Raw genomic sequence first — 18,679 nt, 5'->3', positions numbered from 1 at the left:
TTTAGAGCACTCGAGATGACTGTGAACTCGTGAAAAACGACCTCTCACTGAGAAAACATTTTTTGGAACAGGCATCCAACTCGGAATTGTACGTCGGGACCTCGGGCATCTTTCTAGAGCTCCGACTTCCCGACCTGAATATATTAGTGTTCGTAAATTCAGAGCATTCAGAGCGCATACCGAGGACTAGGGGTGTGTTCGTAAATTCAGAGCGTTGTCAGATTGTCGGTTAGTAAATTCAGAGCGCACACTGGACACTCTGGCCGTTCATAAATTCAATCTGGAGTACCAGACTGCGCTAAATTCAGAGCATTGTCGGGTTTTATATTCAAATAGTTTTTTGCTCTGGGAGTGTTCAAAGCGCACACTAGACGCAATCTATTATACCATCTATTATACCATCTATTGCCTATGCCTCTCGGTCATCGCTCATCCATATATGTATATGTACAGTGGCAAGAAAAACTATGTGAACCCTTAGGATTTACCTTGATTTCTAAATAAATTTTACATAAAATTTAATCTGATCTTCATCTAAGTCACAACAATAGACAAACACAGTGTGCTTAAATTAATCACACACAAATTATTGTATTTTTCTTGTCTATATTGAATACATAATTGAAACATTCACAGTGTAGGTTGGAAAAAGTATGTGAACCCCTAGGCAAATTACTTCTCATAAAGCTAATTGGAGTCAGGAGTCAACTAACCTGGAGTTGAATCAATGAAACAAGATTGGATCCTATATCCATCCTGCCCTGCCTTTCTAAAGTCTTCGAAAGCCAAGTTAATAAACAGTTCACTGACCATTTCGAATCCCACCTTACCTTCTCCTCTGTGCAACCACCATTGATAAAAGACAGTCTGTGCGTCCGTCTTCATCGACCTGGACAAGGCTTTCGACTCTGTCAATAACCAGATTCTTATCGGCAGACTCAACTGCCTTGGTTTCTCAACTGACTGCCTCGCCTGGTTCACCAACTACTTCTCAGACAGAGTTCAGAGTGTCAAATCGGAGGGCCTGTTGTCCGGACCTCTGGCAGTCTCTGTGGGGGTACCACTAGCATCACTACTGTCGTGTCTTTGGCTATGCCGGATTAAGTGATATGACATGCTATTCTATAAAATCCTTTCTCCGTAATTAACATTGCCTGATTGAGCTAATCATGTAAATGTAATTAACTAGAGAGTCGGGGCACCAGGAAATAATATTTATAGAGCTGTTATCTTCCGAATAAACTCTTAAAGACCTAGTAATATTTTACATCAATAGCAGTCAATATTAATCGTCACCTTAATTCAGTCTCATCTGAAAGTTGTAAATTCTTGGATATCTTCACGAACCCTGGCTAACAAGTTGAATCAGCAATACAAAATTGGGTTTAGTTAGGTATTTAGTAAATCTATAATTAATCACACAGAATTACACATACACATAATTAATCATAACTTCATTACAAATTACGCCATAAAGGAAAACGTCCCTAGCGGGCGGAACAGATATGACAGCTTGTTACACAAAAGAGGCTGGGTTTGAGTGAAAGAGCGGGAAGACTGGGAACCAAAGGAAGAAGCTGTGCTATCGTAAATACAGTATTTTATGCATTCTACATTACCGGCCATTTGGAAAAGGAAAATGCAATAAATATTTACTCTGAACTGCGCTTCGGTAGGTTGGTGGTAGATGGAAGGCCGTGTTGCCAAATCGAGTCCTTTGAAGAATGTCTCTGGTGGTCAATTGGATATGTTGTAGTAACGTCGTTGTGTGATAGACGGGATACTCTGTCTGTTCCTTCCTAACCCTCGTTCGCAGCTGCTGTTGCTAACTCAACGGCTAGGAGGTATCACTTCTGTAGTGAATAAGAGTTCAAAGTTCATACCATTCACAACCAAAGCTCACGCTGAAGTTGGCTTCGTTCTGTAGTTATTTTCTGAACCATTCTGACATCAGACCGTCGTCCTCATATCCTCGGAACAGGAGGTTATATTGTCGTCAAGGCTTTATATAGTAGAGCGAGAAGGGTGTGTCTGAAAAGTTTTTTAACCCATGACTCTTCACAGGGGCGGGCCACTGATTTAGCAGAGCCCTAACCTTATGAAAACCCAATTCTCACATTTTAGAAGCTAAAATCACATTTCATCACATCACAAATAATTTCATATTCAAACATTTAAATTGAACAACAATTCCATGTGAATCCGATAACTCTGATGTGTAGACTTTCCACTGTAGAGTTTGTCATCTTATCATTGATGAGAATGTCTCAGATGACATCCGAACTGACATCATATTCATTAAGTACCACCGCATATGTTCAATTGGTCAGATAACTAGAATATAGTTCATTTCCCCCCACCTTCTGATGTTCCCAGAATCTCTATGTTAACCAAGGGGTTTGCAAATGTAATATCAGCAGGGTAGAGAGAGGAAAAAGGGGGGAAGAGGTATTTATGACTGTCATAAACCTATCCCCAGGCCAACTTCATGACACTACTCTGGACGGTTCTGACTTAGAATATGTGGACAACTGCAAATACTTAGGTGTCTGGCTAGGCTGTAAACTCTCATTCCAGACTCATATTAAACATCTCCAATCCAAAATTAAATCTAGAATCGGCTTCCTATTTCGCAACAAAGCCTCCTTCGCTCATTCCGCCAAACATACCCTCGTAAAACTGACAGTCCTACCGATCCTTGACTTTGGCGATGTCATTTACAAAATAGCTTCCGATACTCTACTCAGCAAATGGGATGCAGTCTATCATAGTGCCATCAGTTTTGACACCAAAGCCCATTATACCACCCACCACTGCGACCTGTATGCTCTAGTCGGCTGGCCCTCGCTACATATTTGTCACCAGAACCACTGGCTCCAGGTCATCTATAAGTCTATGCTAGGTAAAGCACCGCCTTATCTCAGCTCACTGGTCACGATAGCAACACCCACCCATAGTACGTGCTCCAGCAGGTATATCTCACTGGTCATCCCCAAAGCCAACACCTCTTTTGTCCGCCTTTCCTTCCAGTTCTCTGCTGGCAATGACTGGAACGAATTGCAATAATCGCTGAAGCTGGAGACTTATATTTCCCTCACTAACTTTAAACATCAGCTATCTGAGCAGATAACTGATTGCTGCAGCTGTACATAGCCCATCTGTAAATAGCCCACCCAATCTACCTACCTCATCCCCATATTGTTTTTATTTACTTTTCTGCTATTTTGCACACCAGTATTTCTACTTGCACATCACCATCTGCTCATCTATCACTCCAGTGTTCATTTGCTAAATTGTAATTACTTTGCTACTATGGCCTATTTATTGCCTTACCTCCTCAAGCCATTTGCACACACTGTATATAGACATACTTTTTTTCTATTGTGTTATTGATTGTACGCTTGTTTATTCCATGTGTAACTCTGTGTTGTTGTTTGTGTCGCACTGCTTTGCTTTATTTTGGCCAGGTCGCAGTTGTAAATGAGAACTTGTTCTCAACTAACTTACCTGGTTAAATAAAGGTGAAATAAAAATAAATTGGAGATTTTGGTTAGAGCTGCACTGCCCCATTAAAAACACTCACAAAATTTGAAAAAGTGTTGCCTGATGTGAACCTTGCCTCAAACAAAAGAGATCTCAGAAAACCCAAGATTAAGAATTGTTGCCTTGCATAAAGCTGGAAAGGGTTACAAAAGTATCTCTAAAAGTTAGTCCACGGTAAGAAAAATTGTCTATAAATTGAGAAATTTCAGTACTGTTGCTACTCTCCCTAGGAGTTGCCGTCCTGCAATGACGACTGCAAGAGCACAGCGCAGAATGCTCAATGAGGTTAAGAATAATCCTAGACTGTCAGCTAAAGACTTACAAAAATCTCTGGAAGATGCTAAGATCTCTGTTGATGAGTCTACAATATGTAAAACACTAAACAAGAATGGTGTTCATGGGAGGATACCATGGAAGAAGCCGCAGCTTTCCAAAATAAACATTGCTGCATGTCTGAAGTTTGCAAAAGAGCACCTGGATTTCCACAGAGCTATTGGCAAAATGTTCTGTAAACAAATTAAACTAAAGTTGTATTGTTTGGAAGGAACACACTATGTGTTGAGAAAAAAAGGCACAGCACACCAACATCAAAACCTCATCCCAGCTGTTAACTATGGTGGAGGGAGCATCATGGTTTGGGACAGCTTGCTATCATTGACGGAAAAATGAATTCCCAAGTTTATCAAGACATTTTTCAGGAGAATGTAAGGCTATCTGTCCGCCAATTGAAGCTCAACATAAGTTAGGTGTTATAACAGGACAAAAACCCAAAAGAAGGAAGTAAACCAACAATAAAATGCCTTGAACAGAAGAAAATATGCCTTCTGGAGTGGCCCAGTCAGTCCTGACCTCAACACGATTGAGATGCTGTAGCATGATTGCAAGAGAGCGGATCACACCAGACATCCCAAGAATATTGTGAAACTGAAACAGTTTTGTAAAGAGGAGTGGTGCAAAATTCCTCCTGACCATTGTGCGGGTCTGATCCGCAACTACAGAAAACGTTTGGTTGAGGTTATTGCTGCCAAAAGAGGGTCAATCTGTTATTAAATCCAAGAGTTCACATACTTTTTCCACCCTGCACTGTGAATGTTTACAAGGTGTGATCAATAAAGACATGAAAAATTATAATTGTTTGTGTGTTATTAGTTTAAGCAGACCATGTTTGTCTATTGTTGCGACTTATGAAATGTTATGACCAATTTATGCAGATATCCAGGTAATTCTAAAGGGTTCACATACTTTTTCTTCCCACTGTATATTTTCTTATTACATCCCTTTACTTAGATTTGTGTGTATTGGGTAGTTGTGGAATTGTTAGATTACTTGTTAGATATTACTGCACTGTCAGAACTAGAAGCACAAGCATTTCGCTACACTCGCAATAACATCTGCTAACCATGTGTATGTGACCCATAACATTTGATTTGATTTAGCTGATAGCCAGGCTAGGATACTTAGCTAACAAGAGTCTGCCTCCTCTATCCTCCGGAGTATAGGCTAGCTAAGATGGAGCAGAGTCAGGAATTCTTGCGCTTTTTGAGAGATTAACAAGGGGTGGATGAGGATCTTGTACAGACCATCGTCAATGAAAAGGTAGACCTGGCAATGTGGTTGCTAACTTTTATTGGTTTTATAACAAAATAGCTATAGTGCAGGGATGAGAGTGCATCATTGACATTCATTGCACCTGTTAACACTGAAGCCTCGAGTCCAAGAAATGATTCATTTCTGCCTCTGACGATGAAACAATCATAAACACATCTAGGCATTTGCCTGAATCAAATCATGATGGCTCTACAGCAAGCAAATGTATTTCTGGGTGGCGAAAGTTGTGTTCTCTGCATGGTTCTCTGCATGGTTGTGCTCTGTATTTACAAATCAGCAGTACGGTAAGGAGCAGGCAAAACAGACTTTCCAATAACCTGAACCGTTGTCATGTCACAGTGCTATTTCATGATCTGATCTTAAAATGATCCAGCAGATGACGCTGTTCATGTTGTTCATGCGGCATACATCAGAGTTTGCGCATAGTGTCCTTCGTTTGCATCACAAACATGCATAATTCGGTTATGACAGCTAGCGAGGGTCCTGACTTTTCAGGTTATTGAAATTATTAAGCCTGAAAGTGTAATGAATACTAAGGGAGAAAAAGGTGTAGATTCACATGCAGAGCGCGGCAGGTGTTTATTTCACCTTCACAGAAGGCAGGAATCGTGGTCACAGGCAGGCAATGGTCATACACAGGTTGGCAAACAGGCAGTTGAATCAAAACTAGGACTGGAGGCGAGAACTGGTTCTCACAAACGAGCTAGAAAAAGGCTTAGTAGAATCAAAACGAACAATACCTCACAAAGACACAAACAGAATGAACTGAACTAAATAAGGAGCTGATGAGACTAAATGAGTAACTAACACAGGTGAAATCAATTAACAAAAATGAAAGAAAGGGCTATGTTCAAGAACACAATGAAACAGAACACAAGGTTGACTAAGAAAAAAAATATAGAACCTTACAGAAAGTCTACTAAAGGAGAACGCCATTCTTAGAGCTACACAAATCCACAGAGTCTGGAGTAGACGCATGTTATTTTGTATTATTTTATATACTGTATGTATATGTGTTACTTTTACCCCCTTTTCTCCCAAATTTCATGATATCCAATTGGTAGTTAAGATCTTGTCTCGTCGTTGAAACTTCCCTATGGACTCAGAAGAGGAGAAGGTTGAGAGCCATGCGTCCTTCGAAGCACGACCCTGCCAAGCTGCACTGGTCCTTGACACACTGCTCACTTAACCCGGAAGCCAGCCTTACCAATCCAGCTGGCGACTGAAGTCAGTTTACAGACGCCCGGTCCGCCACAAGGAGTTGCTAGAGCGCAACAGGTCAACCACCAACTCGGACGACGCTGTGCCAATTTTACGCCACTCACGGTGACGTTCAGCTGTGACACAGCCTGGGAGAGTAGACTCATGTTAACTATAAAGTCAGCCATATCAGCCATGGTACTGAAAAGGCAGTAAATTAGTTTGTCTCAATAATATATTGTAATACTATACAAGCAATGAATTCATAAGCTATTGTAATTGACAAAAGTTGTAAGGAAATTAAATTACTAATAAATGCAGTTCAAAGCATCAAAGAAAAGTGTCTCGTCGCAACAACATTCTAGCCACATAAATCAGGTACATTAGAAGAATGTTGTCCATTAATCTAACCATTAACAGCTGAAGAGCTTCACAAAATAAAATAGATATTAAAGCCACTAAAGGCAGTCATATTACCGCAAGGCTGCCTATCGGCGCATGTAACAGCTGCCCTGTAAATACAAACAATGACAGATACAGTGTATTCAGAAAGAATTCAGACCCCTTGACTTTTTCCCGTATCAATCTACACACAACACACCAAAATGACAAAGCAAAAACAGGTTTTAAACACATTTATTACAATTTAAAAAGCGGAAATATCACATTTACAAAAGTATTTAGACTCTTTACTCAGTACTTTTTTGAAACACCTTTGGCAGCGATTACAGCCTCGAGTCCTGTTAGGTATGAAGCTACAAGCTTGGCACACCTGTATTTAGGTAGTTTCTCCCATTCTTCTCTGCAGATCCTCTCAAGCTCTGTCAGGTTGTATGGGGAGCGTAGCTGCAAAGCTATTTTCAGGTCTCTCCAGAGATGTTAGATCGGGTTCAAGTCCGGGCTCTGGCAGGGCCACTCAAGGACATTCAGAAACTTGTCCCAAAGCCACTCCTGCGTTCTCTTGGCTGTGTGCTTAGGGTCATTGTCCTGTTGGAAGGTGAACCTTTGCCCCAGTCTGAGGTCCTGAGCGCACTGGAGCAGGTTTTCATCAAGGATCTCTCTGTACTTTGCTCCATTCATCTTTCCCTCAATCCTGACTATTCTCCCAGTCCCTGCCTGGGATTGCTCAGTTTTACCGGGCGGCCAACTCTAGGAAGAGTCTTGGTGGTTCCAAACTTCTTCCATTTAAGAATGATGGAGGCCACTCTGTTCTTGGGGACCTTCAAAGCTAAAGACATTTTTTGTTACCCTTCCGCAGATCTGTGCCTCGACACAATCCTGTCTCGGAATTCTATGGACTATTCTTTTGATGTCATGGCTTGGTTTTTGCTCTGACATGCACTGTCAACTGTGGGACCTTATATAGACAGGTGTGTGCCTTTCCAAATCATGTCCAATCACAGGTTTACTCCATTCAAGTTGAAGAAACATCTCAAGGATGATTAAAAAAAAAAATGTTTAAAAAAAATTAAACATTTGCAATAATGTCTAAACCTGTTTTTGCTCTGTCATTATGGGGTATTGTGTGTTGATTGATGAGGATTTTTTTAATATAATCTATTTTAGAATAAGGCTGTAACGTAACAAAATGTAGAAAAAGTCAAGGGGTCTGAATACTTTCCGAATGCACTGTAAATCAACAAATAAATCTAGGCTTATGATGCATGGAAAAAAATATATTTATTTTCAGATTGACTGCAATGTAGTCGAGGTCATGATGGATGCCGAACTCCCAAAATAGGTGCCCAGAGTTGATGATCGTATTACCAGTAAGGCAGTACTGCAAAAGAGAAGTGGCCGTACTCTAGGGATCCAGTGTGTCCAAAGCAGCAGAAAGGCTTATGGAAAAAGTTTAACACAGAAATAAAAGTCATGAGAAGTCAGCAAAACTTTGTGGAAAGTCCAAAGCTAAGAAAATAGAGCATACTTTCCAAATTGGATGGCTGGAAAAAGTTGGATTCAACTCATTCTGCCAAGTCAGAGAGAAAAAAGTGGTGGGACAAGACAATTAAAGGCACCAAAGACGGCTACTGTGGCAAAACTGTGGAAAAAGTTAACTAGGGCATGTCAATGATTTTGAATTCACCAAGAGCTAGACCCACTACTTCATTAGTCAAACAGTACGAACTCAGAAAAGTAAAAATGTTAAGACAATATCTTTCCAGCAAAAAAGCCCATCGTGCAGCAAATGAAACTCTCATGGCAGCTTCCTCTATCTCCACAGGGAACAATAACAGAACCAAGTACAGCAGAATCGTCAATGTTTCTTCATCCGGCGATGAAAGCTTGTGTTGGGTTCTGAACAAACAGAGTAAAAACTAAAACGGACAACTAGAAAAAGCTCAAACCAAGTTTTTTCACCCACTGGTTCATACAGCTGCAAAGACAAGGCATGATTACACAATCACAAATATGTATAACCTCTTACTAGGCAGGGTCAACTCCTTACACATCTAGACAGGCAATACATCTCACTGGTTGCTAGGCAGGAACTTAATTGGTTCCTCTCACTGGTGTAGTCATGGCCCTGCCTGATGCTAGAACCTTCGTGGGTGTGGAAGTGTATGCGTGTGAGATAGGACTGTAGTAGGAGGCTTGCTGTGGTGGGCCCCTCTGGCCCCTCTCCCAGAGGTTTCTTCTCACTTCATCTGTTGACTTGACCTTGAGCCGAATTCCCCGCTCCTCCCTAGTTCCGCAGCTGGCCTGCCTTTTCAGGAACTGAAACTAGACTGTTGCCATTTGCCTCCCTCCTTAGGAACAGAATATGAACTTTCTGCACTTCCCCTTGTCTCATTCAGTAACTTTCCATACACCAAATTCTTATACACCCTTCTTTGACACCAACATATACAGTACCAGTTGTTTACTATTTTCGACATTGTAGAATAATAGTGGAGAAATCAAAACTATGAAATAACACATTTGGAATCTTGTAGTAACCAAAAGTGTTAAACAAATCAAAATATATTTTATATTTGAGATTCTTCAAAGTAGCCACCTTTTGCCTTGATGACAGCTTTGCAAACTCTTGGTATTCTCTCAACCAGCTTCATGAGGTAGTCACCTGGAATGCATTTCAACTAACAGGTGTGCCTTATAAAAAGTTAATTTGTGGAATTTCTTTCCTTAATGCATTTGAGCCAATCAGAACATTTCAAGAACTTTCAAAGTTTCTTCAAGTGCAGTCCCAAAAACCATCAAGTGCTATGACATAACTGGTTCTCATGAGGTCCGCCACAGGAAGCGAATACCCAGAGTTACCTTTGCTGCAGGGGATAAGTTCATTAGAGTTACCAGCCTCAGAAATTGCAGCACAAATAAATGCTTCACAGAATTTGACAGACACATCTTAATATCAACTGTTCAGAGGAGACATTTATTATATTTTGTCTGAAAATTTGAACATGTACTGTTACTTCAAGACACAATTCTTATCCATTGATTCTCAAATAATGACTCGTAAATACCTAGTACACTGTATTTATGAGTGGTAGAGGGAGAAATGAAATAGGCCTACAGTCTCAGTCAAGCATCCCACCATGGACTCTCAGAGGTTTAAAAGTACCTTCAGCTCTTCTATTAGCATGAGGTAGAGGTCAAGGGTCATGTATGCACCTACAGGAACAGGAAGATTGTTCTCTGCAATGATGTAGGAGCACAGGGTGTACACCTCCTCATCACAAGCTATGTCGTGACGGTGGACACACTGGTCCTCGCAGCTGCTTACAGTGCCTTGCGAAAGTATTCGGCCCCCTTGAACTTTGCGACCTTTTGCCACATTTCAGGCTTCAAACATAAAGATATAAAACTGTATTTTTTGTGAAGAATCAACAACAAGTGGGACACAATCATGAAGTGGAACGACATTTATTGGATATTTCAAACTTTTTTAACAAATCAAAAACTGAAAAATTGGGCGAGCAAAATTATTCAGCCCCCTTAAGTTAATACTTTGTAGCGCCACCTTTTGCTGCGATTACAACTGTAAGTCGCTTGGGGTATGTCTCTATCAGTTTTGCACATCGAGAGACTGACATTTTTTCCCATTCCTCCTTGCAAAACAGCTCGAGCTCAGTGAGGTTGGATGGAGAGCATTTGTGAACAGCAGTTTTCAGTTCTTTCCACAGATTCTCGATTGGATTCAGGTCTGGACTTTTACTTGGCCATTCTAACACCTGGATATGTTTATTTTTGAACCATTCCATTGTAGATTTTGCTTTATGTTTTGGATCATTGTCTTGTTGGAAGACAAATCTCCGTCCCAGTCTCAGGTCTTTTGCAGACTCCATCAGGTTTTCTTCCAGAATGGTCCTGTATTTGGCTCCATCCATCTTCCCATTAATTTTAACCATCTTCCCTGTCCCTGCTGAAGAAAAGCAGACCCAAACCATGATGCTGCCACCACCATGTTTGACAGTGGGGATGTGTGTTCAGCTGTGTTGCTTTTACGCCAAACATAACGTTTTGCATTGTTGCCAGAAAGTTCAATTTTGGTTTCATCTGACCAGAGCACCTTCTTCCACATGTTTGGTGTGTCTCCCAGGTGGCTTGTGGCAAACTTTAAACGACACTTTTTATGGATATCTTTAAGAAATGGCTTTCTTGCCACTCTTCCACAAAGGCCAGATTTGTGCAACAAATCTATGGACAGAGTCTCCCACCTCAGCTGTAGATCTCTGCAGTTCATCCAGAGTGATCATGGGCCTCTTTGCTGCATCTCTGATCAGTCTTCTCCTTGTATGAGCTGAAAGTTTAGAGGGACGGCCAGGTCTTGGTAGATTTGCAGTGGTCTGATACTCCTTCCATTTCAATATTATCGCTTGCACAGTGCTCCTTGGGATGTTTAAAGCTTGGGAAATCTTTTTGTATCCAAATCCGGCTTTAAACTTCTTCACAACAGTATCTCGGACCTGCCTGGTGTGTTCCTTGTTCTTCATGATGCTCTCTGCGCTTTTAACGGACCTCTGAGACTATCACGGTGCAGGTGCATTTATACGGAGACTTGATTACACACAGGTGGATTGTATTTATCATCATTAGTCATTTAGGTCAACATTGGATCATTCAGAGATCCTCCCTGAACTTCTGGAGAGAGTTTGCTGCACTGAAAGTAAAGGGGCTGAATAATTTTGCACGCCCAATTTTTCAGTTTTTGATTTGTTAAAAAAGTTTGAAATATCCAATAAATGTCGTTCCACTTCATGATTGTGTCCCACTTGTTGTTGATTCTTCACAAAAAAATACAGTTTTATATCTTTATGTTTGAAGCCTGAAATGTGGCAAAAGGTCGCAAAGTTCAAGGGGGCCGAATACTTTCGCAAGGCACTGTATATCCTCCTGTGCCACATGCACCACACAAGTAATCATGTGTATCATACAACTCTGGAACCGTGTACGTGACATCAGGCCGACCATCTGAGGGAATGGTTTTAAAAAACAGAGGGAATAGATTTTAAAAAACCTGAGGGAATGGATTAGCCTGGCTGTTGTTTTTTTTTATTTTTTTACCATGATGCCTACATATCAATTTTCTAATGTCAGAGTTGCAAAGTCCCAAGGATCCTATGAAGGACGTGTAAACAATAGTCCCACGTGTGCAAACTTTGACGTAAGTAGCAAGCTAGCTTTCAGCTGGATGAGCTAGCTATACGTTAAACAACTGAGCTTGTAACTCAGGTAGTTCTACACTAAATTAACATTATTTTATAGCTACCCAGCTGGATCAGTGCTCATACATCTAGCTAGCCAGTAATCTTACACTTCAAGGCATAGCACGTTATATAGTGCTAGCCAACTTTTTCACTACAATCATTTGAATTCAAGGCACACATTGAATCTGTTGGTCACACCTGTGAGCTTCGAGATGCCAAGGATTTCCATTCATTGGCAGAGGTGGCCAGTTTGACAGAGCAGAAGCCATCCTTTGAGGGTGCTATTGCCATTTACCTGTTCAAACAAGGGAGGCTCCTTCTAAGTTAAGTTATATTATCCTCTTATCATTTTTTTCTATTCCCTTATTGATTCACCCTTTAATTTAAGTGAATTGTACTGATCATGTCATTGATGGTTAACTAGCTAGCTAATAATATAAGAATAAAGGTTCCAACTCCTTCAACTTGATCAACATCATAATATAAGCTTATTTTTCAAAAATAAAGTTTGTTTTTACTTTTTATACCTGATATCCAAGTGCCTTTAGGAGTAGTCTTCGGGGGAAGGTAGATTAATGAAGATGTGACAGTTGAGCAGAAGCATGCAGTTATGGAGAAGGTGCTGCTGAAATCCAAGTGAAGGTGTAAGGGGCTTAATACAGTTGTATTCCAGCCACTAGGGGGTACTCTGGTGAAGCCCATGTGAAATAAAGAAATAAAGAAGCAGTAGAAGCAGTAGAAGCAGCAGTAATTAGAGCTGTGAGCCCAGGGCTTAATATGAGGAGTTATCTGGAGGGAAAAACAGACATGACACTCTACGCACTAAGGCAAATCTTGAGGACACATTATGCAGAGAAGGATGCTACTGAACTGTATCACAAGTTGACTAAAGCAACACAAGAGCCGGGAGAGTCTGCCTTGGACGTCCTAGTCCGAGTCTTTGACCTGAGACAGAAGGTGTTATCAGCCTCAGCTCATGTCCAATCAGGACTGAAATATGGCACAGAGTTAGTCAAGAGCCAATGCCTGCAGGCCATTGTTACAGGATTAACAAATGATGATGTCAGGGCCGAGATGAGAGTGCACCTCCAGAATATTAACACCAGTGATGAACTGTTGCTTGTGAAAATGTAAATTGCCCAGGGCAATGAAAGTGACCTCATGCAAAAGGCCTGGATTTCACGTAAGTTCACACCCACACGAGTGAACGCAGTACAGAGTGAGGATAATGGGGATAGCGGAGAGGAATGTGCACAGGCAGAGCCCTCACAGACCACAGTCCGAAAACAAAAGAAATTACAATCCTCTCCTGAGTAAAATTGATGCAAATGAAGCAATCAAAGAACTGCCCTGTCAGGTAGCCTCATTAGTACAGTCAGTGCAGGGCCAGGGTGACAGTTCACTTAGAAATCGCTCCAACAGAAAACAAAGTCCAACCAACAGGGAGACCTGCCATCATTGCTACAAATGTGGCAGTGATAGCCATTGGACAGTAGGCAGTAGGATGTAGGGCAACGCACATCCATTGGGAGATGCCTGGGGGTCACAACCATGGAACGGGGAGTGACCTCAGATACATCTAGTTCCATCCAGTGTTGCAGTGGCTGCAGTGCAAAGGTAGAGAACCTTAGAGTTTAAGTTGTGTTCATTGTGTCATAAAGCTGCCTATTGTTCCAAAGTGTGCCAACAGGATCATTGGAAACAGCACCAACATACATGTAAGACTGCCCGCAAGACTGACCACAACGCCCCTTGTCCCATGACACAGAGAGAATGGGGGCCAACTACCCCAGCTACCACAGGACATTGTAATATAGCACAGCTCATTGGAAAAAAATGTCAAGTGTGGTGTTATATGGAGGGTGTAGACCCTAGCACTATGGGACACAGGGGCTCAGGTATCCATCATAAGTGAGGAATGGAGAAAACGTAGTTTGTCACGCAACACAAATTAGACCACTGGCAGCCATCATGGGCAATACAGAGAAACTAGATCTGAGGGCAGCCAATGGCACTGAAATTCCCTTTCTGGGTTGGATGGACATTTGTTTTAGTTTGCTTGATGCCAAAGCTGAGGTCATTGCTGTCACACCCTGATCTCTTTCACCTGTCCTTGTGATTGTCTCCACCCCCTTCAGGTGTTGCTTATTTTCCCTGGTGTATTTATCCCTGTGTTTCCTGTCTCTCTGTGCCAGTTTGTCTTGTATGTCTTTCAAGTCAACCAGCGTGTTTTCCCGTACTCCTGCTTCTATCCTCTTTTTGCTAGTACTCCTGGATTTGACCCTTGCCTGTTTTCTGGACTCCATACCCGCCTGCCTGCCCATTTGGCCTGCCCTGACCTCGAGCCTGCCTGCCACTCTGTACCTCCTGGACTCTGAACTGGTTTTGACCTTTTGCCTGTCCGTGACCATTCTCTTGCCTAGCCCATTTGGATTGATTAATAAATATTAAAGACTCAAACCATCTGCCTCCCGTGTCTGCATCTGGGTCTCGCATTGTGCCCTTATAATTGCAGGAAAACAGTTGAGGGTTCCGATATTAGTCACAAATGAAAGACTGGAGAATCCAATCATTGCGTTTAATGTAATTGAGGAAATAGTTCAAACAAAAAGTAACAAGGAGCCCTCAGAGATGATGTATACAGTAAAGATGCTAAGAAATGCACTTAAGCTAGGACAGGGAAGGCAAAGACTCTACGCAACCTGTTTCAGCACTCAGAGTACACGGAGGAATGCTTTATTAAAGCAGGCAGACGAGACGTTGTCATTCCAGGTGGACAAACAAAATGGATTCATCCCAGTACCCCAAGAGAGGCCCCCTTCAATGTGGAAATGGTGTTATTTGATCCGGACGTGAGCGTGATCTGTAGCCTGGACCAACAAAGACAGGTCGTGAAAACATCAAAACGGCCATCTAGAAAAGTTGACATTGCAGTGGTGAATACTACCAAACATGACATTACCTTACCAAGACAAATAGTGATAGGGACATTACAGAGAGTAGTAGCGTGTCACCAGGTTCCTGTGCCCAGTGGAGAAAAGGTTACAGTAGCACAGGTTCAGGACAGATCCCCACTGGAGCCTGGCCCTGACAACGTTACATAGAGTGGTGGGACCCACCTGTAGATGTTCAGCAGTTGAGCCACGAACAACAAGAATTAGTCAAACAGATGCTCAGAGAGGAATCAGCTGTTTTCGCCAAAGATGACATGGACATAGGGTGTATTGAAAATCTCAGAGCGGAGATAACATTGACTGATAACATACCAGTGACAAAGAGATACAACGGTGTGCCACGCCCCTTGTATGCTAAGGTGAAAAGCCACCTTCAGGGGCTCCTGAACAAAAACTTAATCAGGAAGTCAACTTCATCATACGCATCACCTCTGGTCTATGTACGGAAAAAGGATGGGAGTTTAAGACTTTGTGTTGATTACAGGGGATTTAACAAGAAAGAATGTTCTGGACAGGCATCCCATATCCCATGTACAGGAAATACTTGTTTGGGAGAAAACTCATGGTTTACAGTTTTAGATCCAGGAAAGGCTTACCACCAATGCTTTGTGGGAGAGGAGTCCAGAAAATAGACTGCTTTCAGCTCCCCTTGTATGAATGGAATAGAATTCCCTTTGGCTTATCAAACAGTCCCTCTGCCTTACAACGAAGCATGGAGGAAAGTTTAACGGGTATAAGAGATATCTGTATACCATATTTGGATGATGTTCTTATTTTTAGTCAGTCATTTGAACAACATGTGGAAGATGTCCATCAGGTACTCAGGCAGCAAAATAAATGGGGTATTAAACTCAGGGCTGATAAGTGTGACCTATTCAAGAATGAGGTCTGTTATTTAGGAAAAATAATGTCTGCGGTGCAAGAACTGGTAAACAGGCCACCAACAAACGTGAGAGAGCTGAGGAAACTTCTGGGGTTTCTAGGGTACTATGGAGGTTATGTACAGACCTTCTCACAACATGCTAAATGTCTCTATGTATAGTGAATTCGGAGACCCCAGCATCCGGGAAGCGAAGGACCAAGGAAGCCATGCAGTCGGGACAGGCTCTGCCCCACCAGAAAGTTATACGGGAGGATGCTCACCAGAGAGCATTAGAATCAAATCAAATCAAATCAAATTTATTTATATAGCCCTTCGTACATCAGCTGATATCTCAAAGTGCTGTACAGAAACCCAGCCTAAAACCCCAAACAGCAAGCAATGCAGGTGTAGAAGCACGGTGGCTAGGAAAAACTCCCTAGAAAGGCCAAAACCTAGGAAGAAACCTAGAGAGGAACCAGGCTATGTGGGGTGGCCAGTCCTCTTCTGGCTGTGCCGGGTGGAGATTATAACAAAACATGGTCAAGATGTTCAAATGTTCATAAATGACCAGCATGGTCGAATAATAATAAGGCAGAATAGTTGAAACTGGAGCAGCAGCACAGTCAGGTGGACTGGGGACAGCAAGGAGTCATCATGTCAGGTATTCCTGGGGCATAGTCCTAGGGCTCAGGTCCTCCGAGAGAGAGAAAGAAAGAGAGAATTAGAGAGAGCATATGTGGGATGGCCAGTCCTCTTCTGGCTGTGCCGGGTGGAGATTATAACAAAACATGGTCAAGATGTTCAAATGTTCATAAATGACCAGCATGGTCGAATAATAATAAGGCAGAATAGTTGAAACTGGAGCAGCAGCACAGTCAGGTGGACTGGGGACAGCAAGGAGTCATCATGTCAGGTATTCCTGGGGCATAGTCCTAGGGCTCAGGTCCTCCGAGAGAGAGAAAGAAAGAGAGAATTAGAGAGAGCATATGTGGGATGGCCAGTCCTCTTCTGGCTGTGCCGGGTGGAGATTATAACAGAACATGGCCAAGATGTTCAAATGTTCATAAATGACCAGCATGGTCAAATAATAATAAGGCAGAACAGTTGAAACTGGAGCAGCAGCACAGCCAGGTGGACTGGGGACAGCAAGGAGTCATCATGTCAGGTAGTCCTGGGGCATGGTCCTAGGGCTCAGGTCCTCCGAGAGAGAGAAAGAGAGAAGGAGAGAATTAGAGAACGCACACTTAGATTCACACAGGACACCAAATAGGACAGGAGAAGTACTCCAGATATAACAAACTGACCCTAGCCCCCCGACACATAAACTACTGCAGCATAAATACTGGAGGCTGAGACAGGAGGGGTCAGGAGACACTGTGGCCCACTCCGAGGACACCCCCGGACAGGGCCAAACAGGAAGGATATAACCCCACCCACTTTGCCAAAGCACAGCCCCCACACCACTAGAGGGATATCTTCAACCACCAACTTACCATCCTGAGACAAGGCTGAGTATAGCCCACAAAGACCTCCGCCACGGCACAACACAAGGGGGGGCGGGGGGGGGGGGCGCCAACCCAGACAGGATGACCACATCAGTGACTCAACCCACTCAGGTGACGCACCCCCTCCAGGGACGGCATGAGAGAGCCCCAGTAAAGCCAGTGACTCAGCCCCTGTAATAGGGTTAGAGGCAGAGAATCCCAGTGGAAAGAGGGGAACCGGCCAGGCAAAGACAGCAAGGGCGGTTGTTGCTCCAGAGCCTTTCCGTTCACCCTCCCACTCCTGGGCCAGACTACACTCAATCATATGACCCACTGAAGAGATGAGTCTTCAGTAGAGACTTAAAGGTTGAGACCGAGTTTGCGTCTCTGACATGGGTAGGCAGACCGTTCCATAAAAATGGAGCTCTATAGGAGAAAGCACTGCCTCCAGCTATTTGCTTAAAAATTCTAGGGACAATTAGGAGGCCTGCGTCTTGTGACCGTAGCGTACGTGTAGGTATGTACGGCAGGACCAAATCAGAGAGATAGGTAGGAGCAAGCCCATGTAATGCTTTGTAGGTTAGCAGTAAAACCTTGAAATCAGCCCTTGCTTTGACAGGAAGCCAGTGTAGAGAGGCTAGCACTGGAGTAATATGATCAAATTTTTTGGTTCTAGTCAGGATTCTAGCAGCCGTATTTAGCACTAACTGAAGTTTATTTAGTGCTTTATCCGGGTAGCCGGAAAGTAGAGCATTGCAGTAGTCTAACCTAGAAGTGACAAAAGCATGGATTAATTTTTCTGCATCATTTTTGGACAGAAAGTTTCTGATTTTTGCAATGTTACGTAGATGGAAAAAAGCTGTCCTTGAAATGGTCTTGATATGTTCTTCAAAAGAGAGATCAGGGTCCAGAGTAACGCCGAGGTCCTTCACAGTTTTATTTGAGACGACTGTACAACCATTAAGATTAATTGTCAGATTCAACAGAAGATCTCTTTGTTTCTTGGTGGAACACTTGGTGAGTGTGTTGACTAATTCACCTGTGCATGCTTACCCAGATTTCGAGGACCCTTTTATCCTGCATGTTGATGCCTCCGAAGAGGGATTGGAAGGTTTGTTATACCGGCGACAAATTGGCAAACTGAGGGTCATTGAATATGGCTCCCGCACCCTGACTCAGGCAGAGAGAAACTATCACCTTCACTCAGGGAAACTGGAATTCTTGGCCCTCAAATGGGCAGTGACTGAGCGGTTCTGAGATGACCTATTTTATGCTCCTTCTGTGACAGTGTACAGTGATAATGACCCCTTGACATATGTACTAACTACAGCAAGACTGAATGCCACCGGTCATCGTTGGGTGGCAGAGCTGTCTGAC

This window comes from Oncorhynchus mykiss, chromosome 6 (assembly GCF_057628025.1).
Source record: "Oncorhynchus mykiss isolate SJ-2025 chromosome 6, ASM5762802v1, whole genome shotgun sequence".
NCBI classification, from domain to species: Eukaryota; Metazoa; Chordata; class Actinopteri; order Salmoniformes; family Salmonidae; genus Oncorhynchus; species Oncorhynchus mykiss.
Note: the sequence above shows the minus strand (reverse complement) of the source record.